General features: G+C 41.1%; 1 protein-coding gene, 1 long non-coding RNA gene and 3 other non-coding genes across 7 annotated transcripts in view; 2 read left to right on the top strand and 3 right to left on the bottom strand.

Moving 5' to 3' along the window:
• The window catches only part of LOC128630122 (NACHT, LRR and PYD domains-containing protein 12), a 462,144-nt gene that overhangs the window by 207,107 nt on the left and 230,450 nt on the right, over positions 1-24,587 (top strand). The gene's annotated exons all lie outside the window — the stretch shown is intronic.
• On the bottom strand, positions 3,212-3,293 carry trnas-gcu (transfer RNA serine (anticodon GCU)). Its single transcript has one exon. It is a non-coding gene; the product is annotated as a tRNA-Ser (tRNA).
• trnal-uag (transfer RNA leucine (anticodon UAG)) lies at positions 3,787-3,868 on the bottom strand. The gene has a single exon. It is a non-coding gene; the product is annotated as a tRNA-Leu (tRNA).
• On the bottom strand, positions 12,243-19,447 carry LOC128630193 (uncharacterized). Its single transcript, XR_008394571.1, has 3 exons — positions 19,183-19,447; positions 12,750-13,152; positions 12,243-12,452 (listed from the first exon to the last, which is right to left on the bottom strand). It is a non-coding gene; the product is annotated as an uncharacterized LOC128630193 (long non-coding RNA).
• trnal-uag (transfer RNA leucine (anticodon UAG)) lies at positions 15,615-15,696 on the top strand. The gene has a single exon. It is a non-coding gene; the product is annotated as a tRNA-Leu (tRNA).

Here is a 24,587-nt window from a genome sequence, read left to right as displayed (position 1 = left end):
GATGGACTATTAGCAAGTTATTGTCATTCATTTGTATAAATCCAACAATTATTGTTTTTCACTATTTAGCTGTCTTTTTACTTTAAGGATCTAATAAATTGCATATATGACATGATTTTATTTACAAGTATCATGTTTGTGATTTTAGGTTATTCGTCATTTAGTACAGCTTCTGACCATTAAATCCAAACAGACTTGTGATTTGATGACATAATGCTTATTTATTTAGAAACAGAAGTACCTAAATACAAACATGCTAAATACTTTATATTTTTATATACAAATAACCAGGTGAAAAAGAAGACAACCTTCCAATTGTGAAACTGGTTATTAAAGCCCTTAATTAAGTGTATTGTCCATGCAGTGTGCACAGATGTCCTTCTCATCTAGGGATAAAATTTTCCTCTGGCCCTTTAAGAAGCAGGAATGTGAGTTCCCGTTCTGCCCAGGAGTGATACATCGGTGCATCTCTAGTTAAAACCAAGAATATAATGGGTAATTGCATATTTCATTTTAATTGACCCCCCCCCCCCCCCCCCCTTTTTTTTTTCTGAAGCAGCCTTATATGGTCTTGCATGTGTACAAATATTATATTTGTATGTGTATGTTGCATTTCCTACTGTCGATAAGGAAAGGGAAAAGGAGACAGACTTATATTCTTGGTTGTACAAAACCACGCTGTAACTTCAATTCAGTTCCATTTTATTTGTATAGCGTTTTTAACAATAGACGTTGCCTCAAAGCAGCTTTACAGAAACATATAAACACGGGATACAGATTTTAAATGTGCGACAGTCAACACTGGAACCAGCACCAGACAGGTCATTACAAAATTATGGATGGATGGAATGTTAGAAAAAGAGCAGTAAAAAAGTCAATGTAATGCTCACTTCATTTGGAAGTCATTTAGGAGAAAATGATCTTGGTGATGCAGTGCAAGATGACGAGATAACTTCATCTAATATCCAAAGTGTTGCTGGTGGCACATATCATTATTTTGGTATTCTTAAAACTTTGTCCAAAACCATGGAAAGAATCTGGTCTGTTGTTCTAGAGAAGTATGAATTCGAACTTCAACTGAACATGGATGTCTTACCACTGTTTAAAAGTTCGTCTCTGTAGTTTTGGCAAATTATAGGGTTACTGCAGGGTTATACTAAGAAACCAGTTGTCATTGCTCTGTTCTGTGGTAAATCAAAGCCAACATCACAAACTGATGAATTTGAAAGATCTAGTCAGTGAACTGCAAGGGTTAAGCAAGGGATTTGCCATAAATGGGAAGCAATTTTTCCTAAATGTCACATCTATCCTGTGTGATGCTCCAGCTAGAGCTTTTATAAAGGGAATTAAATCACATACTGGTTATTCAGGTTGTGACAAGTGCATCCAGTCTGGTGTGTACATCAACCATAGAATGACCTTTCCTGAGATCAACAGCCCACGTAGGACTGATGAGTCTTTTATCAACATGTCTGATGAAGACCATCATACTGAAACATCTCTTTTAAAAGCTGCAGGAATTGGCATGGTATCATGCTTTCCACATGATTACATGCACCTTGTATGTCTTGGTGTTATGTGAAAACTGCTGGACTTATGGCTTGCTTCAGGGCCTTTATGTTGTCATTTGTCTGCTCGCCAAAGTGTTATAATCTCAGACACACTTGTTAGCTTGAGACGTTATATTCCTGAGGACTTTGCTAGGAAACCCAGGCAATTCTCAGAAAGACTGAGGTGGAAAGCAACAAAATTGCGACAGTTTCTGTTATACACAAGTCCAGTGGTTCTTCTTGATGTGCTGTCATAACCAATGTACAGCAATTTTAATTATCTGTTGCTATCTTTATACTCTCCAATCCACTCTTTGTATAATTCTTAATGACTTTGCTCACAGTTTGCTAGTGTCATTTGTAAAGCATTTTAGTGAGTTGTATGGTCCTGAATTTGTTATCTACAATGTACATGGGCTAACCCATCTTTCTGAGGATGTCAAAAAACATGGAAGCCTTGACTTCTTGTCTGGGTTTCTGTTTGAAAACTTCCTGGGATAAATAAAAAATTTTTTTTGAGAACTCCACACCATCTCCTATAACAGGTTATACGGAGACTTTCAGAAATGGACTGTTTCATGGTAATTGCTGAACATTTGGATATGAAAATTGTCTTGAAAAACAACATGAAAATGGCCCAATTCCACCGGATTTTAATAAAGTTGATCAGTTCCAGGAGGTTGTTCTAGGTAGCACTAGAGTTCATCTATCATGTATGGGAGAAAACTGTAGGAATTGGAGGCTGCTTTGGTGTAGTAATGAATATTCTTCAATGTCAGGAGAAAGTAAAGTGCTTAAAACACTTATCTAAATGAAAAGCTTACAGCACCTAGTAGTCCCATTCAGTCTCCCAACCAAGAACTAACCAGGCCCAACTTTGCTTTGCTTCTGAGATCAGGCTTTGTCAGAGTGGTATGGCTGTAAGCAACAGATGCCACCAAATGGGGCTTATTTAAATAGTATAAACAAACATCTGACTGACTGACTGACTGATTGACTGACTGATTGACTGACTGATTTATTGATTGATTTTCCTTCATTTCTACACAATCAGTCTGACTGTGAATTGGTGGAGTCCATGCACTTCTTCAAATAAGACAGGGTGCTCACTCACACCTGATTGTCATCCCGTTGATTGAAAACACCTGACCCTAATTTCCCCTTCAGACTAACTGCTCATGCAGACGCCAACAGTGTCTGCACCATGCACGCTCCCTTTACAGAATGCGCTTAAGCAAGGTCTTTACAAGAAAAATAGGGTCCAAACCCACATGGGTTGTGCACAGCGGACTGGCAGCTCATCACCTTAACCTCTTGCTGACATAGCTCACGCGTATGAAATTACATCCCGGTGTGTGGAGCAAAAAAGAGGTTTCGGTGCAGGTTCTTCGCCCCTGTCGTCTGGACTGCGGAACGCGCTCTGCGTTGACGGACCTCCAGAGACGCAAGAGCCTTACAGCAGCTGTGGCCAAAAAGCATTGAAATACAGCTCACGGTCGCGAAACACGTAGCCACAGTGCTAGCTCTTCACATTTCTCCACCCTCTCTAGTGCCAGCTCAGGGACCTGTACAAAGCTTCCCGGTTGTAGGCCTTGTAGGTGTGAGACAGACTGTAACAAAGCCAGACATTGCTGGAAAGAGGAGGCAACGTGAGAAGCTTGCGACGAGGATGGGATTCGAACCCACGCGTGCAGAGCACAAAGGATTAGCAGTCCATCGCCTTAACCTCTCGGCCACCTCGTCCGAGGCCCGCCCCGTTTAACGGAAACTATGCAAATGAGGGTTTCATGTTCGCCGGCTGGATGACTGCTTCTCAAATAGATCTGATTCAAGTCTTGGGGTATGAGCTGTGCCGTCATATAAACTGAAGGGTGACGATGCGGCGAGACGGCCCAAAGGTCTCACAGAACGGGACAACTCCATAGTCGAGCCGCACGCAATGCAATCCAATCCTTGGGCGGCTAGGTACCGACTACCTATGGACTGCCCGTCCCAGCGAGTTAAATTTCTTTGGAAAATGTAACTTTTACCCGTGACCCTGAGTAGGATTACGCGGTATAGAAGATGGATGGATGGATGGAAATGTAACTTTTATCCTTACCTGGATATACACAACGACTGTGGAAAAGGGGGGCATGAGTTGCGACGTTCGTGAGGCAGCATGCTACGTGGTGTATAGAAAAACCTGCGCAAAGCCTTTGGAGACGAGACATCACCCACCATGAGCTAACGACTGTGGCAGCGGTGGGATTTGAACCCACGCCGCCGAAGAGACTGGAACCTAAATCCAGCGCCTTGGACCACTCGGCCACGCTACCCGCAGGCCGGCGTGGTGGTAAACCCGTCCGTGGGAAGAAGGTGACCGGGTCATTCCGCCGGACAACAAGAAATCTGGCATGGGCGCGACAAAAGGGCTGTTGTGAGACTCGAGTGCCTTTCGCTTAACCGGCTCTGGCGGAGACATCTAACCATTTCCAGCTGAAGACAGAGCTAAGGCCTGGTCTTTTGGACGCGATTCGTCTAGGCTTAAGACGCCATGCTCCACGGTCACATCGGAGTTGTGTTTGCGGAAGAGCTCTTCTGCCATGACCTTACATCCCACTTACGGTGGTGCTTGAAAGTTTGTGAACCCTTTAGAGCTTTCTATACATCTTCATTACCGGGACCTAAAACATCGTAAGATCTTCACACAAGTATCAAAAGTAGATAAAGAGAACCTAATTACAGAAACCAGACAAAAACATTACAGATGGTCAGTTATTTATTGATGAAAATGATCCAGTATTGCATACCTGTGAGTGGCAAAAGTATGCGAACCTTTGCTTTCAGTATCTGGTGTGACCTCGGTGTGCAGCAACCACTGCAAACAAACGTTTCCGGTAACTGTTGAACAGTCCTGCACGTCAGCTTGGAGGAATTTTAGCCCATCCCTCATTACAGTCCAGTTTCATCTCTAGGATGTGGGTGGGTTTCCTCACATGAGCTGCTTGCTTCAGGTCCTTCCGCAGCATTTCTACTGGATCAAGGTCAGGACCTTGACTTGGCCATTCCAAAACATTGACTTTATTCTTCTTTAACCATCCTTTGGTAGACCGACTTGTGTGCTTAGGGTTGTTGTCTTGCTGCGCGGCCCACTTTCCCCTTGAGATCCAGTTTACGGACAGATGTGCTGACATTTTCTTTTAGAATTTGCTGGTATGATTCAGAATGCATTGTTCCATCAATGATGGCAAGCCGTCCTGGCCCAGATGCAGCGAAACAGGCCCAAACTGCAACGCTACCACCACCATTGTTCAGAAATGGGATACGGGTCTTATGCTGGAATGCGGTGTTCTCCTTCCCCCAAACATAACCCTTCTCATTTAAACCAAAAAGTTCTAGTTTGGTCTCACCTGTCCACAAAACGTTTTTTCGAGTAGCCTTGGGTCTTGTCCATGTGATCTTTAGCAAACTGCATGCAGGAAGCAATGTTCTTTATGGAAAGCAGGGGCTTTCTCCTTGCCATCCTGCCATGCACACCACTGTTGTTCAGTGTACTCATTATGGTGGACTCAGGAACATTGACATTTGCCTACGCGAGAGAGGCCTTTAGTGGCTTAGAAGTTACCCTGGGATCCGTTGTGACCTCGTGGACAATTACATGTCTTGCTCTTGGAGTGATCATTGTTGGTTGACCACGCCTGGGGAGGGTAACCATGCTCGTGTATTTCCTTCATTTGTACACAATCTGTCTGACTGTGGATTGGTGGAGTCCAGGCACTTTAGAGATACTTTTTCATCAACTTTTGCATTTTAATGTAAACAATCATATTTCGTAATATTTTGGGTCAGAAACGTTTCATAGTACTATATTATGTGTAAATATGTGAAAAGAATCAAATTGGAGTAGATCGGGCAACTGATTATATGAGTTTGTTTGAAACACCACTTTCCTTTGCTCCTAGCGCCTTCTCGTTCGCTGTATAGCGTTTTGAGCGGATAAAGAGCACAAGTGTGTAAGGGGACACAGGATGAAAGTGAACTAGATTTGTTATTGTACTTTTGATGAAAAGTGACTTTCTAGACATAAAATGTCACTTTTTTCACCTTATCATACTTTTTCATCAACTTTTGCATTTTAATGTAAACAATCATATTTCGTAATATTTTGGGTCAGAAACATTTCATAGTACTATATTATGTCTAACTAACTTGAGACGTGAACTGATCAAATGTGACGTGACAAAAGAAGAACGACTCAGATCGGGAGGTGAACTAACAGACTGCTAATGCTAAGCAATTAATCAATCATTTCTGTTTCTCATAATTCGGCCTCGGTTGCATTAGCCTATAGTTTATTTTTTATTCCAAATGTGATCAATGTTTGCGTAAGTACTAGAGGTGTTGGGGAGTTTAACATGTAACATTTTAACTTTATTCTGCTGAAATGAACGAAATGATGCAAAAAAGAGTCGTTCATTTTGCTGAACGAGATTCAAAGATCCGAGTCAGTAAAATGATCCGAACTGTCTTGTGTTAAGTATGCAAGTCTTTGAACGTAATTTATTTATATATATATATATATATATATATATATATATATATATATATATATATATAATAACCTCTCATTTTCTGATGCTCCTGCTTCCACTGTAATGCTCCCTGATTAGCTTTGCTTACAATATCAATATGTATATGAACCGCTGGCCATGAAATTTCTCAAGAGATTTGGTGAGAATCTATTACTCTGGTCCTGATCTTGCTTGTGTACACTGTTTATTACATTTTTGAATGACTTTTCTTTTCCTCATAGAATTACTTTAGGCACTGATAGAACTGTTCTGTAATGACGGAAGATCAGCGCAGAATTCACCAGACTTGTGTCGATGGACCTGAGCAAGTCCTTTTATGAGGGTCTTGACAAACACGCCTCAAAGCTGCTGTATTTGTACTCCTCGAGGCGCCATGCAGACATCGCAGAAAGGAGTGCCATACTGGAGAGCCTGGATAAAAATGTGAGTAGGTTTATTTCAAGTGTACTTGTTTTGTAAATACTGTGGTCATTTCCTTTCTTGCTATTTCTCTTGTCCTGCATAATTTGAATATAAAACATTTGTACTTTTGAGGCATCAAATCACAGGAAGAGGGTTGCAGTACTGCTGGGGCTGCCACTGTCCATGCGGGAGAATCCATCTCAGTTCTTACAGATCTGTGAGGTAAGTGTCTGTGAGGAAAGTAAGATGTTGGAAGATATTCGAATAATGGAAGTCCACGTATTGATATGGAGTATTGATATCCACGTATTGATGGAGTTTACCTTGTTTTATTTTCATGAGAGATGATGAATTTCAGGATGTTGTACTGTATTTTTTTCCACCTTCTGATATTAATTCATCTTGTGTGATGACTAGTAAAGTTAAGATCGGTTCACTCATGCTGTTCTTAAGTCGCTGCGCTTGTGAGGATGTATGTGTGAAAGCACATTTTAAAGTTTGTCTTTGTTTTTAATACAGCACACAGATTCTGAAGAAGAGTTAATCAAGGGCGTGACTGTTGGAATCAGTACAGTTGTGGATGACGCGATGGACCCTATTCCGTGTGACTGCAGTGATGTAGCCCTTGTAATGGAAGAAGTTGTCGTTCTACGCAATCTTGGTGATGTACCAAATGCATTTGTCAACTTGATGGGATTGCTTTATGCACGTAACATAAACTACCCCACAAACTTCAAATGCACCTTTGAGGTGATTCAGAGGCTGTTCATGAACATCGGAGCTGATGCCTGCAGTGCACGAGTACATTCACTTAAAAATAATCTGCTCAAGTAGAGATGGTGTTATGCATTTCTTGTAAGAGAGATTTCATGTGGTGTTGTGTTGTGTATGTTACAGTTTCTATACCTAAGCAGCATGCCTTCAGTTTTGTTGTATATTTTCACCTGGGCAATTGAAATGTAATGTTGTTAGGCAAAAACAGATTTCTGCTTGCTTTTTCTGTTTATTTTGAGAAATTCATGTAATTTCAAGTTCTGTTGACACCCGAGTCTGCTGACACGCACAGCCAAGCTCCGCCCATGCCCAAGGTTCACCTGGTAACCTCAGAGCCTCAGCTTCCCTGTTCAGCTGCGGTCGTCGCTCAGCCTCCCTGTTCAGCTGCGGTCGTCGCTCAGCCTCCCTACGCCGCCAAGAACACCGGGCAATTTCCTGGCTCTGTTTGGGACATTCAGCCCAGGGGGCCGGGGCCGCCAATGAAGTGGGATGACTCATGGCACTCGGGAGGGGTTTCTGTCACGATTCCCCCTTGAAGCAGCGTGCTCTAAGCGCGAATGCGCGAGCACCTGCTTTTCCGTTGTTGACTGTAATGACATCTGGACACGTGTGTTTTGTTTATGTTTCTGTCTCCTCCCTGTTCTGTCATTGGCTGGGATTTCACGTGGGTCTGAATTGCTCTCAGCTGCTAGCGGTTTAGACGCTGATCATGTCCGCATATATACCACACGCCTCCCAGCACACAACGCGGAAGAGTAAATGTTTAGAGTTAGTTTAGCTCGTGTCATAGTCATAGTCATAGTCATAGTCATAGTCACAGTCACGGTCCAGGTCCATGTTTAGAGTTAGTTCGCGCTGGATTATCCGCTTCCAGTCCCTCGTCATAGTTCGTTTCTTGTTTTGTTTATCGACCCTGTTTTCCGTGACCACGACCTAGATTCCTGCCTTGCCCCGTGTATGCCTGTTTGCCAATCGCCTGACCTCTTGCATGTTTATGGATCACGTTTTGGATCACGTTTTGAATTTGTCTGCCTGTCCCTCTTTCAAATAAACAACTGTTCATCCTGCACTTGCATCCGTCCTATCTCTGCTCCGTCACGATACGTGACGGTGACCTGCTCCAATATGACATTTTGTACATAATATACTTTGCAGGTTTCTGATGTAAAATGATACGAAATAGGATTGTTTACATTAAAATCCATTATATGATGATAATGTATGATAAAGGGGAAAATGTGAGATTTGCAGTCTAGAAAGTCACTTTTCCTCAAAAGTGCTCTGACAAAGCGTGTTTTCATTCCTCCTGTGTGTGCAGACACACGGGGGCGCTACACTGGCTTAAATCACTATACAGGGAGTTTCACGCCGCTGGGAGCAAGGGAAAATAGTTTTCTAACAAATTCAGTATCATATGTTTCACATGTTCATGATTTAATATGATTCTTTGACATGTTTCTGACTCAATATTAGATGTTTAACTTGTTTACATAAAGCCCACCCCATTTCTCCAAAAGATGTTTTTTATTATTATTATTTAATTAAGTTATTTTTATTTTTGTTCATGCAGTATAAAAGAACAAAGTCATGGTACTTCAAAAAAAAGTAAATTGTTATATCAACAACAAAAAATCAAATGTAACAGATGTGCATTGTAAAGGTTTCAGCTCCACTCAGTGAAAATGGAGGGGACATAACAGGTCTTAATACAGATTATAACCCAGATCTAAGTCTAATCAACACTTACATCTAACCACAAAGTTACGTTGACGCTGACGTGAGGAACAGATGCAGGAGTAACAGAAGTGGGTGGGCTTGTCGTAGTGCATGGTCTTCTTATAGGAGATCCTCACAGGGGTTGGTCTTATAGGAGATAGCCTCCTCACGGGGGTTGGTCTTATAGGAGATAGCCTCCTCACGGGGGTTGGTCTTATAGGAGATAGCCTCCTCACGGGGGTTGGTCTTATAGGAGATAGCGTCCTCACGGAGGTTGGTCTTATAGGAGATAGCCTCCTCACGGGGGTTGGTCTTATAGGAGACAGCCTCCTCACGGGGGTTGGTCTTATAGGAGATAGTCTCCTCACGGGGGTTGGTCTTATAGGAGACAGCCTCCTCACGGGGGTTGGTCTTATAGGAGATAGCCTCCTCACGGGGGTTGGTCTTCTTATAGGAGATAGCCTCCTCACGGGGGTTGGTCTTCTTATAGGAGATAGCCTCCTCACGGGGGTTGGTCTTCTTATAGGAGATAGCCTCCTCACGGGGGTTGGTCTTCTTATAGGAGATAGCCTCCTCACGGGGGATGGTCTTCTTGTAGGAGATGTTCTTCTTAAAAGGGATGAGAATCTCAAAAAGGGGATGGGCTTCTAAAAGGGGGTGTGATTCTCAAAGGGGATGGGCTTATTACAGGAAAGGGTGTGATTCTTAGAGCAGATAGGCCTGGTAAAGGGGACGGGCTTCTCAAAGGACTTCTAAAAGGCACCTCATGCTCATCACCACCATTTTGCTCCTCCTCATGCTGGTCAGGCATGTGGACGTCATCCTCGTAGTCACTCTCCACGGTGTTGTAGTACAGCTCGTCGGCAGCAAACGGCGGATCAGAAGATGTATCCTCCCTCCGTGTTCCTGTATCAAAAGAGATGAAGAGACAGTGAGACACATCTGCACGTCTCGTAAAAGGAACCAGAAAATCCTCCCTCTAAACTGTCCTTTTCACAAAACGCATTTACACAAGTTAATGGTAAATTACTGTCATCTTCCTATAATGGTGCATACATCCTCAGTATCTCCGTTATAGCTGCATGTAGAGGTGTTCGATACGGGTGTCACAGTGTCACGACTTCACCGTTAGTCACGGCATATAATCACACACTTACCTCACTGCTCACTTTCCCCCTTGCCAACAAACAGAATAAAACACATTTCTGTCTATTACTGTTTTTTTCTGATCTCTAACGGTTCTTATCCCTTTTATGTCCATCTGTGGCTCCCCAAAAACTCTTCCCACCCTCTTTCTCCTAAATCACACAACTCCTAACTTCATCACACATCGACGGCTATGAAGAACAAATCATCGCTGACCAGAATTAAACCAAACTACTTTATATTTTGCCTAAGCAGCACTGCACACTGGTCAGATTTATGATTATTTATTTATTTATTTATTGCTCAGTCAGCTGCATTTCCTCACAGCAGCTCTCTCTCTCTCTCTCTCTCAGCTTATAACACCTTTAACAATACTTTTCGTTCTCAAAAATATCTTAGAAACAAGAACAATTAGGAAATTTTATTTGCTTTAGTTAAATTCTATACGATTATACTATTCACTGTAGCAAACTTTAGTTAAACTTTTAGTAAACTTTAATATAGAAATAGCTGACTTTTCTACCAAGATAGTAAACACAAAACCAAACTGTTTCATATATCTGATTAAAATTTTATATATATATATACACACACACACACACACACACACACAGTATCTCACAAAAGTGAGTACACCCCTCACATTTTTGTAAATATTTGATGATATCTTTTGATGTGACAACACTGAAGAAATGACACTGTGCTACAATGTAAAGTAGTGAGTGTACAGCTTGTGTAACAGTGTAAATTTGCTGTCCCCTCAAAATAACTCAACACACAGACATTAATGTCTAAACCGCTGGCAACAAAAGTGAGTACACCCCTAAGTGAAAATGTCCAAATTGGGTCCAAAGTGTCAATATTTTGTGTGGCCACCATTATTTTCCAGCGCTGCCTTAACCCTCTTGGGCATGGAGTTCACCAGAGCTTCACAGGTTCCACTGGAGTCCTCTTCCACTCCTCCATGACATCACGGAGCTGGTGGACGTTAGAGACCTTGTGCTCCTCCACCTTCCGTTTGAGGATGCCCCACAGATGCTCAATAGGGTGTAGGTCTGGAGACATGCTTGGCCAGTCCATCAAATTCACCCTCAGCTTCTTTAGCAAGGCAGTGGTCGTCTTGGAGGTGTGTTTGGGGTCGTTATCATGCTGGAATACATGCTGGGAGCATGCTCTGCTTCAGTATGTCACAGTACATGTTGGCATTCATGGTTCCCTCAATGAACTGTAGCTCCCCAGTGCCGGCAGCACTCATGCAGCCCCAGACCATGACATGTTTTTCAGTACAAACCTATAGTTATACATTTTTATTTCATATGTCTTCTACATTATCCAGTCAGTACAAAAAACATTTCAGATTCCTAAACATTAGTTTCCCAGCACAAAATTAAATGTTACAGAAAAATGTTTGTATGTCAGTAAAGAAAGCAGCATATTATGTAAGAGACACTTTTCAGACAAAAAAAAAACAACATAATGAAGACTGCTGGGTTTTGCTGCAAAAATAAGAAACAAGTGCGACAGTCAAAGTCTCCAGAAGAACCGTGACTGGTTCTGCAAGATGCTCAATAAAACCTACATCTCATTTCCTTTTAAAACTGCACTAATAGTATGGGAGACTACTATTTTTTAAGCAAAGGGTCATCACAACAAATATTTACTGTTTACTGTTTACTGATTTTTATATTATGTTTAAAAAATATAGAAACATTTCATTGGATTATTGTTGAAGGCATGTTTGCTCTACAGCATTTCTTTGAATGTGACTTTTGTACAGTACGGTGTGTGTATATATGTACAGTACGGTGTGTGTATATATGTACAGTACGGTGTGTGTATATATGTACAGTACTGTGTGTGTATATATGTACAGTACTGTGTGTATATATGTACAGTACGGTGTGTGTATATATGTACAGTACTGTGTGTATATATGTACAGTACGGTGTGTGTATATATGTACAGTACTGTGTGTGTATATATGTACAGTACTGTGTGTATATATGTACAGTACTGTGTGTGTATATGTAGCCTTCACTATTCGAGGTACCGTCAAGTAGCCTGATTGTGTGTTGAAGTTTGTGGGGTAGTTTATGTTACGTGCATAAAGCAATCCCATCAAGTTGACAAATGCATTTGGTACATCACCAAGATTGCGTAGAACGACAACTTCTTCCATTACAAGGGCTACATCACTGCAGTCACACGGAATAGGGTCCATCGCGTCATCCACAACTGTACTGATTCCAACAGTCACGCCCTTGATTAACTCTTCTTCAGAATCTGTGTGCTGTATTAAAAACAAAGACAAACTTTAAAATGTGCTTTCACACATACATCCTCACAAGCGCAGCGACTTAAGAACAGCATGAGTGAACCGATCCTAACTTTACTAGTCATCACACAAGATGAATTAATATCAGAAGGTGGAAAAAGATACAGTACCACGTCCTGAAATTCATCATCTCTCATGAAAATAAAACAAGGTAAACTCCATCAATACGTGGATATCAATACTCCATATCAATACGTGGACTTCCATTATCCGAATATCTTCCAACATCTTACTTTCCTCACAGACACTTACCTCACAGATCTGTAAGAACTGAGATGGATTCTCCCGCATGGACAGTGGCAGCCCCAGCAGTACTGCAACCCTCTTCCTGTGATTTGATGCCTCAAAAGTACAAATGTTTTATATTCAAATTATGCAGGACAAGAGAAATAGCAAGAAAGGAAATGACCACAGTATTTACAAAACAAGTACACTTGAAATAAACCTACTCACATTTTTATCCAGGCGCTCCAGTATGGCACTCCTTTCTGCGATGTCTGCATGGCGCCTCGAGGGGTACAAATACAGCAGCTTTGAGGTGTGTTTGTCAAGACCCTCATAAAAGAACTTGCTCAGGTCCATCGACACAAGTCTGGTGAATTCTGTGCTGATCTTCCGTCATTACAGAACAGTTCTATCAGTGCCTAAAGTAATTCTATGAGGAAAAGAAAAGTCATTCAAAAATGTAATAAACAGTGTACACAAGCAAGATCAGGACCAGAGTAATAGATTCTCACCAAATCTCTTGAGAAATTTCATGGCCAGCGGTTCATATACATATTGATATTGTAAGCAAAGCTAATCAGGGAGCATTACAGTGGAAGCAGGAGCATCAGAAAATGAGAGGTTATTATATATATATATATATATATATATATATATATATAAATAAATAAATTACGTTCAAAGACTTGCATACTTAACACAAGACAGTTCGGATCATTTTACTGACTCGGATCTTTGAATCTCGTTCAGCAAAATGAACGACTCTTTTTTGCATCATTTCGTTCATTTCAGCAGAATAAAGTTAAAATGTTACATGTTAAACTCCCCAACACCTCTAGTACTTACGCAAACATTGATCACATTTGGAATAAAAAATAAACTATAGGCTAATGCAACCGAGGCCGAATTATGAGAAACAGAAATGATTGATTAATTGCTTAGCATTAGCAGTCTGTTAGTTCACCTCCCGATCCGAGTCGTTCTTCTTTTGTCACGTCACATTTGATCAGTTCACGTCTCAAGTTAGTTAGACATAATATAGTACTATGAAATGTTTCTGACCCAAAATATTACGAAATATGATTGTTTACATTAAAATGCAAAAGTTGATGAAAAAGTATGATAAGGTGAAAAAAGTGACATTTTATGTCTAGAAAGTCAGTTTTCATCAAAAGTACAATAACAAAACTAGTTTGCATTCATCCTGTGTCCCCTTACACACTTGTGCTCTTTATCCGCTCAAAACGCTATACAGCGAACGAGAAGGCGCTAGGAGCAAAGGAAAGTGGTTTTTCTAACAAACTCATATAATCAGTTGCCCGATCTACTCCAATTTGAATCTTTTCACATATTTGGACATATTATGGTACTATGAAATGTTTCTGACCCAAAATATTACGAAATATGATTGTTTACATTAAAATGCAAAAGTTGATGAAAAAGTATCTCTAAAGCGCCTGGACTCCACCAATCCACAGTCAGACAGATCGTGTACAAATGAAGGAAATTCACGAGCATGGTTACCCTCCCCAGGCGTGGTCAGCCAACAAAGATCACTCCAAGAGCAAGACATGTAATTGTCCACGAGGTCACAACGGATCCCAGGGTAACTTCTAAGCCACTAAAGGCCTCTCTCGCGTAGGCAAATGTCAATGTTCCTGAGTCCACCATAATGAGTACACTGAACAACAGTGGTGTGCATGGCAGGATGGCAAGGAGAAAGCCACTGCTTTCCATAAAGAACATTGCTTCCTGCATGCAGTTTGCTAAAGATCACATGGACAAGACACAAGGCTACTCGAAAAAACGTTTTGTGGACAGGTGAGACCAAACTAGAACTTTTTGGTTTAAATGAGAAGGGTTATGTTTGGGGGAAGGAAAACACCGCATTCCAGCATAAGACCCGTATCCCATTTCTGAAAAATGGTGGTGGTAGCGTTGCAGTTTGGGCCTGTTTCGCTGCATCTGGGCCAGGACGGCTTGCCGTCATTGATGGAACAATGCATTCTGAATCATACCAGCAAATTCTAAAAGAAAATGTCAGCACATCTGTCCGTAAACTGGATCTCAAGAGAAAGTGGGCCGCGCAGCAAGACAACAACCCTAAGCACACAAGTCGTTCTACCAAAGGATGGTTAAAGAAGAATAAAGTCAATGTTTTGGAATGGCCAAGTCAAGGTCCTGACCTTGATCCAGTAGAAATGCTGCGGAAGGACCTGAAGCAAGCAGCTCATGTGAGGAAACCCACCCACATCCTAGAGATGAAACTGTACTATAATGAGGGATGGGCTAAAATTCCTCCAAGCTGACGTGCAGGACTGTTCAACAGTTACCGGAAACGTTTGTTTGCAGTGGTTGCTGCACACCAAGGTCACACCAGATACTGAAAGCAAAGGTTCACATACTTTTGCCACTCACAGGTATGCAATACTGGATCATTTTCATCAATAAATAACTGACCATCTGTAGTGTTTTTGTCTGGTTTCTGTAATTAGGTTCTCTTTATCTACTTTTGATACTTGTGTGAAAATCTTACGATGTTTTAGGTCCCGGTAATGAAGATGTATAGAAAGCTCTAAAGGGTTCACAAACTTTCAAGCACCACCGTAAGTGGGATGTAAGGTCATGGCAGAAGAGCTCTTCCGCAAACACTACCGATGTGACCGTGGAGCATGGGGTCTTAAGCCTAGACGAATCGCGTCCAAAAGACCACGCCTTAGCTCTGTCTTCAGCTGGAAATGGTTAGATGTCTCCGCCAGAGCTGGTTAAGCGAAAGGCACTTGAGTCTCACAACAGCCCATTTGTCGCGCCCATGCCAGATTTCTTGTCGTCCGGCGGAATGACCCGGTCACCTTCTTACCACGAACGGGTTTACCACCACGCCGGCCTGCGGGTAGCGTGGCTGAGTGGTCCAAGGCGCTGGATTTAGGCGCCAGTCTCTTCGGGGGCGTGGGTTCAAATCCCACCGCCGCCACGGTCGTTAGCTTACGGTGGGTGATGTCTCGTCTCCAAAGGCTTTGCGCAGGTTTTTCTCCCACGCTTTCATGCTATACACCACGTAGCATGCTGCCTCACGAACGTCGCAATTCCTGCCCCCCTTTTCCACAGTCGTTGTGTATATCCAGGTAAGGATAAAAGTTACATTTCCATCCATCCATCTTCTATACCGCGTAATCCTACTCAGGGTCACGGGTAAAAGTTACATTTTCCAAAGAAATTTAACTCGCCGGGACGGGCAGTCCATAGGTAGTCGGTACCTAGCCGCCCAAGGATTGGATTGCATTGCGACGGCTCGACTATGGAGTTGTCCCGTTCTGTGAGACCTTTGGGCCGTCTCGCCGCATCGTCACCCTTCAGTTTATATGACGGCACAGCTCATACCTCAAGACTTGAATAAAATCTATTTGAGGTGGCCGAGAGGTTAAGGCGATGGACTGCTAATCCGTTGTGCTCTGCACGCGTGGGTTCGAATCCCATCCTCGTCGCAAGCTTCTCACTTTGCCTCCTCTTTCCAGCAATGTCTGGCTTTGTTGCAGTCTGTCTCACACCTACAAGGCCTACAACCGGGAAGCTTTGTACAGGTCCCTGAGCTGGCACTAGAGAGGGTGGAGAAATGTGAAGAGCTAACACTGTGGCTACGTGTTTCGCGACCGTGAGCTGTATTTCAATGCTTTTTGGCCACAGCTGCTGTAAGGCTCTTGCGTCTCTGGAGGTCCGTCAACGCAGAACGCATTCCGCAGTCCAGACGACAGGGGCAAAGAACCTGCACCGAAATCTCTTTTTTGCTCCGCACACCGGGATGTAATTTCATACGCGTGAGCTATGTCAGCAAGAGGTTAAGGTGATGAACTGCCAATCCGCTGTGCACAGCCCATGTGGGTTTGGACCCTATTTTTCTTGTAAAGACCTTGCTTGAGCGCATTCTGTAAAGGAAGCGTGCATGGTGCAGACACTGTTGGCGTCTGCATGAGCAGTTAGTCTGAAGGGGAAATTAGGGTCAGGTGTTTTCAATCAACGGGATGACAATCAGGTGTGAGTGAGCACCCTGTCTTATTTGAAGAAGTGCATGGACTCCACCAATTCACAGTCAGACTGATTGTGTAGAAATGAAGGAAAATCAATCAATAAATCAATCAGTCAATCAGTCAGTCAGTCAGTTAGATGTTTGCTTATACTATTTAAATAGGCCCCATTAGGTGGCATCTGTTGCTTAAAGCCATACCACTCTGACAAAGCCTGATCTCAGAAGCAAAGCAAAGTTGGGCCTGGTTAGTTCTTGGTTGGGAGACTGAATGGGACTACTAGTTGCTGTAAGCTTTTCATTTAGATAAGTGTTTTAAGCACTTTACTTTCTCCTGACATTGAAGAATATTCATTACTACACCAAAGCAGCCTCCAATTCCTACAGTTTTCTCCCATACATGATAGATGAACTCTAGTGCTACCTAGAACAACCTCCTGGAACTGATCAACTTTATTAAAATCCGGTGGAATTGGGCCATTTTCATGTTGTTTTTCAAGACAATTTTCATATCCAAATGTCCAGCAATTACCATGAAACAGTCCATTTCTGAAAGTCTCCGTATAACCTGTTATAGGAGATGGTGTGGAGTTCTCAAAAAAAAATTTTTATTTATCCCAGGAAGTTTTCAAACAGAAACCCAGACAAGAAGTCAAGGCTTCCATGTTTTTTGACATCCTCAGAAAGATGGGTTAGCCCATGTACATTGTAGCTAACAAATTCAGGACCATACAACTCACTAAAATGCTTTACAAATGACACTAGCAAACTGTGAGCAAAGTCATTAAGAATTATACAAAGAGTGGATTGGAGAGTATAAAGATAGCAACAGATAATTAAAATTGCTGTACATTGGTTCTGACAGCACATCAAGAAGAACCACTGGACTTGTGTATAACAGAAACTGTCGCAATTTTGTTGCTTTCCACCTCAGTCTTTCTGAGAATTGCCTGGGTTTCCTAGCAAAGTCCTCAGGAATATAACGTCTCAAGCTAACAAGTGTGTCTGAGATTATAACACTTTGGTGAGCAGACAAATGACAACATAAAGGCCCTGAAGCAAGCCATAAGTCCAGCAGTTTTCACATAACACCAAGACATACAAGGTGCATGTAATCATGTGGAAAGCATGATACCATGCCAATTCCTGCAGCTTTTAAAAGAGATGTTTCAGTATGATGGTCTTCATCAGACATGTTGATAAAAGACTCATCAGTCCTACGTTGGCTGTTGATCTCAGGAAAGGTCATTCTATGGTTGATGTACACACCAGACTGGATGCACTTGTCACAACCTGAATAACCAGTATGTGATTTAATTCCCTTTATAAAAGCTCTAGCTGGAGCATCACACAGGATAGATGTGACATTTAGGAAAAATTGCTTCCCATTTATGGCAAATCCCTTGCTTAACCCTTGCAGTTCACTGACTAGATCTTTCAAATTCATCAGTTTGTGATGTTGGCTTTGATTTACCACAGAACAGAGCAATGACAACTGGTTTCTTAGTATAACCCTGCAGTAACCCTATAATGGGCAAAAACTACAGAGACGAACTTTTAAACAGTGGTAAGACATCCATGTTCAGTTGAAGTTCGAATTCATACTTCTCTAGAACAATAGACCAGATTCTTTCCATGGTTTTGGACAAAGCTTTAAGAATACCAAAATAATGATATGTGCCACCAGCAACACTTTGGATATTAGATGAAGTTATCTCCTCATCTTGCACTGCAGCACCAAGATCATTTTCTCCTAAATGACTTCCAAATGAAGTGAGCATTACATTGACTTTTTTACTGCTCTTTTTCTAACATTCCATCCATCCATAATTTTGTAATGACCTGTCTGGTGCTGGTTCCAGTGTTGACTGTCGCACATTTAAAATCTGTATCCCGTGTTTATATGTTTCTGTAAAGCTGCTTTGAGGCAACGTCTATTGTTAAAAAACGCTATACAAATAAAATGGAACTGAATTGAAGTTACAGCGTGGTTTTGTACAACCAAGAATATAAGTCTGTCTCCTTTTCCCTTTCCTTATCGACAGTAGGAAATACAACATACACATACAAATATAATATTTGTACACATGCAAGACCATATAAGGCTGCTTCAGTAAAAAAAAAAAAAAAAAAAAGGGGGGGGGGGGTCAATTAAAATGAAATATGCAATTACCCATTATATTCTTGGTTTTAACTAGAGATGCACCGATGTATCGGCCGATACCGAAAGGCTATTTTTCATCTATCCATAATTTAAAAATATCTGATAATCCGACAGCACAAAAACTCTAGAAATTACTCAGAAAGTATTGGCGTTTATGGCGCTTGATGATCAACCATGCTCTGTAGTGAAGGACATGGGATTTCAGCGACTGGTAAAACACCTTGAGTCTCGCTACACTTTACCGAGTCGGCGTTATTTCACATTCGTCTGCTTACCGGAGTTATACAACCGTATGACGGATCATATTCACGAGCTTCTTCATAACCACTCCGCGATGAACTTCACCACAGATGTTTGGTCTTCAGATGTAAGCCTGACGAGTATACTTAGTCTCACTGCTCAGTGGCTCCACTGTGACTTTAAACTTAAAGTCTTGCTTCATGCACAAGAACTTCCCGGTTCTCACACTTCATAAGAAGCACCTGCATCGCGTTGTAAATCGCGCTGCTCGCAGGTGAACTCTCGCGATACTCCTGGGCAGAACGGGAACTCACATTCCTGCTTTTTAAAGGGCCAGCGGAACATTTTATCCCTAGATGAGAAGGACATCTGTGCACACTGCATGGACAATACCCTTAATTAAGGGCTTTAATAACCAGTTTCACAATTGGAAGGTTGTCTACTTTTTCACCTGGTTATTTATATATAAAAATATAAAGTATTTAGCATGTTTGTATTTAGGTACTTCTGTTTCTAAATAAATAAGCATTATGTCATCAAATCACAAGTCTGTTTTGATTTAATGGTCAGAAGCTGTACTATTTGACGAATAACCTAAAATCACAAACATGATACTTGTAAATAAAATCATGTCATATATGCAGTTTATTAGATCCTTAAAGTAAAAAGACAGCTAAATAGTGAAAAACATAATTGTTGGATTTATATGGATGCATGACAATAACTTGCTAATAGTCCATCAACTTAATTGGCATGTGCTCCAGTCAGTGTTGTTCATGGGGAATTTATTCTACAACTTCTACAGTTGTAGTGAACTTCTACAGTGAAAAAAACCCAATCCTTTAAAAAACAGTTAATGAAGCTGAGGCTCGAAGGCGGGTCGCTGGCATAGAAAGTCTGCTGTTACCGCTGCAAGTACCAGAAGTCACTGACTGCAAAACTGTGTTTACAAGAAGAGTCACTGCAGTCATCAAAGTCGATGGTATAGAGATCTTCTGGGCTAGCGGTGTGGATGAAAGGGCTCTTGCTTCATTTTGTGCTTATTTTGTCTTCAATTCAACATATCCATCTCATTTGAAGAACACTCTGATTTTTCTTCAGCAATATGTTTTGAAACTTACTGTGGATGGTGACAAGCCTCTACCTACTCCAGTTACCAGAGTAATCAACCTCTTACAGTAATATCTGCCAAAAATGCCTCGTCTATTCTGTTGTCCTAAATGCTCTCGGAGAACGATTGTCAAATTAATCCAGCACATTGGTCTCATTCATGCACGAGGCAAATTTTTCAATAACTTGTGGTCTTAATGACTGTCAGAGGACCTTTTCAAAGTATGAGTCCTTTAGATGTCATATTTACCAAAAGCATAAAGACACTGTATTACAACGGACCAAGGCTGATGATCCTCAGCATTTGCGATGGTGCAATGACGATGGTGCTTTTGAAGTTTGCAATCCCCTCGGGTCTAAACGTAACAAGCAAAAACTGTGTGCAATTTACTATACAATTGGAAATATGGGTACAAAGTATTACTCTCAGTTAAAACATTCATTTAGCTTTACTTCCTTTTGTTATCATTATTATTCATACTGTGTGAAATGTCAGGATGAGTGGACTGTCCTCTCACCAGGTGAGGAGGTTGATTACCAGGCACTAGATATATACAATGTAGTTGACAAATTATTTATTAGCACTAGATATTATTGCTGAAGACAAAACAGCCCCACTTTATACTGATTTTACTCCTCACCCTTTAATCTATCTTTCTTCTTCTTCTCCTTATTGTTATTATTATTACTAGAGTAGTAGCCTAGTAGTATTCATCTTAGCATAGGATTAGGAAGTGATTTCTAAAAACTGTCAATCACACCTTCATGCTAACGCTGTACATGATGTCAATGGTTCACTACTCCTCTCTCTCTCTCCATAGATACTTACAGGGACCCTCGACTTTAAGTCTTTTTATTGCAAAAGCAACTGCTAAAATAATTATGTGCAGATGGAAAAAAAAAACGTATTAGGTTAAGCAAATGTTCTGAGTTCTTTTTCCTAGCAGTTTTTGTCATGTATATGTATTTCATCAGCGCTACTATGAGTTTCTTTTTTTTTCCCTCCGGTAACAATAATATAGCCTTATTCTGTTTACTCAGAAAGACTATAACTTTATTTACAGTTCCTCTCCTTAACTTCAGTCACTTCCTCACTGAAACCTATAATCAGAATAACTCCAAAGCCTAAGGTCTAAGCCTAAGTCTCCACTCTAAATCATGTGTCTAGAACACAGGCTCTGAACTCTTATCTAACACATTTGGTGTTTTATCTGCTCTAAAGCACCCACCTCAGCTCGTGCAGGCCGCTTAATTAGCTGATGACTTGAATCAGGTGAGTTTGGTGCAGGTTCTAATTGAACATCCTCAGGAGTGTAAAGAAGCCTCTCTCTAATATCTTTCTTACCGGTTCAACTCCAACTTCATCACCACCCCAAGAAAGCACTGCATGTTAGTAGTGTTCAGGGTCAGTATCTAAACCGACAGTCTATTCACACACACTAGCACTACTGCACTTCACATCCAGTATTTCCTTCTCTAATGTAGTAGGTTCATTGGTAACAGGTTTGTCTGATTAGTATTCTGTTAACAATGTCGGTGTGTTGGTTTGGAGTTGTAGTTTGTGTTTGCCATGTTTGTAGTCTGAGGTGCATTCTGGGAAACGGACTCGCTGGTTTGCTGTGACATGACAATGACACTTGAGAGTTTACTGTTCAAGACTCAGAATTACTATACATTACTATAATTACCATCAAGCTGCACATGACATTTTATGAAAGTAGTACTATGTTTTTTCTCATTTACGGGTACCTCATACAGTCAAAAGGTTATTGAATTTTAATTATTTTCTTAAAAATAAAATAAAAAAATGTAAAAACTGAGTTGTGATTAGTTGTGAAATTAGACAACACTTGCAGACTCGTCCTCTGAGGTGAAAAAGGTTTATTACAGAAAGATGGTTAATACAGCATAGAAGAAGTATCCCAGAAGACAAAAAAATTTACATGATCATTCTGTTTACAACGTTTACAGCCAGGCTCTTAATGCATGCTGTTACCTTCTTGAGCATCAGTGAATGTTTGCACCTTTTGGAATAGTCGTGTACGAGTCCCTCGGTTGTCCTCAGTGTGAAAAGATGGATCGGAACATCATATAACCGCTACTGGAAAGGGCTAAAATATGCAGGAAAAGCAAAGTATGTGAAGGACCTGGAGGATTTTTCTGAAGAACAGTGGGCAGTTTAACTGCTCAGGACAAACAAGGGACTCATGAACAACTATCATAACACATAAAAAGAGTCGTGGATCATTCAGGTAACGTCACACAATATTAAGAATCAAACGTGTGTAAACTTTTGAATGGGGTAATTTTGATTAATTCAGCTATTATCTTGTGGACTATATGTAAACATCTGTTATGCCATACTGCCATACTGTCTGGATGTTCCAGTAGGAATATAAATAAGCTCCAATTAGTCCAGAATGCAGCTGCTAGAGTCCTAACTAGAACTAGAAGATACGACCATATCACACCGATATTATCAATACTGCATTGGCTCCCAGTAAAATCTCGCATTAATTATAAAATACTCTTATTAACCTATAAAGCACTAAATGGTCTCGCGCCACAATATCTAAGCGACCTTTTGGTTTTATATGATCCGCCACGCCTACTTGGATCAAAAGATGCAGGCTATCTGACGGTACCTCGAATAGTGAAGGCTACAGCAGGGGGAAGAGCTTTCTCTTATAGAGCCCCACAGTTATGGAACAGTCTTCCTATTAGTGTTCGGGACTCAGACACAGTCTCAGTGTTTAAGTCTAAGCTTAAAACGTATTTGTTTACTCAAGCCTACCCTGACTAGATTCTGTTCTACTACTTCGCAGTCATAATTATCTTTTTTCTCCCTCTCTCCTTTCGCTGAGCCCCACACGAATTAATGGAGATACTAGAGATCCAGATCCTTTCTGCCTCTGGATGGACCTCAAATCTTCTTTAATTCCAGACTGCTGGGACTACGGCTGCTCCTAACGCCATACAGACTTCATATAAATCCATAATGAACTCTTTCACAATATCTGTTGTTACCCAGATGAGGATGGGTTCCTTCTGAGTCGGGTTCCTCTCAAGGTTTCTTCCTCTTAAAACATCTTAGGGAGTTTTTCCTTGCCACCGTCGCCACTCAGTGTCTTGCTCAGTTGGGATAAATTCACTCCTTTAATATCTGTATACCATGTTGATATTTCTGTAAAGCTGCTTTGAGACAATGTCTATTGTAAAAAGCGCTATACAAATAAAATCGAATTGAATTGAATTGAATTATGTGAAATAGCTTATTCATGGCGGTACTAAATTAGAAACTTAGGATTTTTATGATCAATCTTATTTTGTAAAGAGTATTAAGATTTTGTAGATACTGCAAGTGGTATGTAAACTTCTGACCGCAACTGTATACCCACCCAGCTACCAACACACACACACACACACACACACAAATTCAACCATTTAAAAACAGCAAGGACTTTTATAAACAATCAAAAATAGACTACAATATGTACATTTTAACAAATTAACAAAGAGTCCACAGTTAAAACACTCTAAATACCTTCTTTTTGCAAAAGTTTTCAAAAGTCTTCTCTTGCGCCCGCACTCTCGATCTGATGCCAGCTGGAGCCACCTCTTCATGGTCCCCTCAACCTCCATCTCTGCAGCTTTAGCCGTGAAGAGGTTTCTATGAACATTGGAAGAAAGCAATGCATATCGTAAGCTTATTATGAATCCTAAGCATTAATTACGTTTATACCATGGTCAGTGTGAATATTGGATTCTGATTGGCCGGAAGGTGTGCATTATAACCGTTTATTGCACAGGTAGTTCCAGTCAGTTTGATCACTGTGAGCATTTCTAAATCAACGCGCAGCCTACATGCACACACAAACACACACACACACGCACATACACTCGAGCATACAGAGACATTCGTGAACACACATTCGTACACACAGACACTTCTTGCCGGCGCTGTCTGCAACTTTGTCTGCAACAAAAAAAATAACTTTGCTGGTAAAAAGTTACATTATATTTCTCAGCAATGAGGTGTTACCATCACTGTTTGTGAAGTAATTCAACTCTCAGTTTTACTACACTACTGCTGCGCAACACTGACTATGTTTACATGGACAGCAGTAATCTAATTATTGACCTTACTCTGAGTAAGATAATAACGTGAATAAGGTGTTTACATGCGTCGCGCCACGCCGTCCGACGTCCCTCCAGAATTTCACATATCAACATACAGTTCGTCTTCGTTATGGTATAGTATACAGTTTTGGGTGTTTTTATTTAATTTTTTTATGAACGCTTTAAGCGCAGTTATTTTTTTGTCATGCTG

This window comes from Ictalurus punctatus, unplaced genomic scaffold (assembly GCF_001660625.3).
Source record: "Ictalurus punctatus breed USDA103 unplaced genomic scaffold, Coco_2.0 Super-Scaffold_100046, whole genome shotgun sequence".
In the NCBI taxonomy this organism is placed as follows: Eukaryota; Metazoa; Chordata; class Actinopteri; order Siluriformes; family Ictaluridae; genus Ictalurus; species Ictalurus punctatus.
Note: the sequence above shows the minus strand (reverse complement) of the source record. Positions and strands in the feature narration are given on the sequence as shown.